Raw genomic sequence first — 1,256 nt, 5'->3', positions numbered from 1 at the left:
AAACAGTACGTACTTCACTTGTTTCAAATAATATATATATTCAAAACAAGTTAAACGTATGTACAATAAAGTGTTCACACTATAGAGATACAGGCATATCGTAACACTATTTACATATGGTTTTATACTTGTCAAAAGTCCACTTAGGCATATTCAATTACTTTAGAATTTTAGTTGACAAGTCGAACTATCTTCTCTATATTACTATCGTACTCGTATTCTGTGTGTGATTCACTTAAGGTATAGTTGAGGCGCAAGTTACTGTAATTCGTTTGGTCCTCTTTCTTCTGAAGATCCTCTCTTCCTTTTGTCAAAGTGTACCCAGGCTGATTCAATTACTTTATAACCACGCTTTGACGGAATAAAATTATCCTTCTTATCTTTTTTTATACTGTTAGTTTCACTCTAACATATTAAACGTTAGGCCTATCACCTTTGCGGTACTTAACTTCGCACAACTATATTCTCTTTCACTATTACCTGTCTTCTGTTGTCTGTCTACTGCTTCGCGCCTGTATCATGCTATTTATATCTTTATTACATAGTCGTCTGGCCACTTTCTATATTCTCGACACCAATTAGTTACTAACAAAACCTTCTAAAATCGTCTGATTTTAACTCTTATTATAACAAAACTTAAAAATAATACAAATATTCACTCACAAAACTAAATTAATCAATACTATCTGAACGAAACAGTCTTTTATATCATGACATTAGCACTTGGTAGATTCTTGGTTGTGAAAATTAGCCTTAAAGTTAAGTACAAGGGAACGAGATTATTATATTCCATAGGACAACGTTAACCACTGATTTAAAAATAAACTTTGTTTAAAAAGCAATGACAATATAAAATAAAGCATATGATGTCATTTTAAAAATAAGAAGGTGATACAGCAGAGAAATTTATTTCATATCAGCATCCTGTTTTCCAGAAAGTTTTAGTTGTTACTGTGAGATACGACAGACCGAGAGAATCTTATCATGTTATCTTTCTATTGATTGTACTATTAAATATTATTTATGACCACTGTGTATTGCAAATAATTCTTAGCCTTACCTCTCGAATAAAACGAATCACGCATCATCTGACCTTGTTGACCGACATTAGAAGTTATTTTGGGTTCTGATTTCATGTAGCATCATCACGTTATTGTTGTTTACCGACATTAGGTGTTAGTGTCAGGTTCTAATTTCTTGTAGCATCGTCACGTTATTGTGTTGGTGAAAGAATAGCCCAAGTGTTAATGGCTGGC

Source organism: Limulus polyphemus, unplaced genomic scaffold (genome assembly GCF_000517525.1).
Source record: "Limulus polyphemus unplaced genomic scaffold, Limulus_polyphemus-2.1.2 Scaffold487, whole genome shotgun sequence".
Lineage (NCBI taxonomy): Eukaryota > Metazoa > Arthropoda > Merostomata > Xiphosura > Limulidae > Limulus > Limulus polyphemus.
This window is presented reverse-complemented; position numbering follows the sequence as displayed.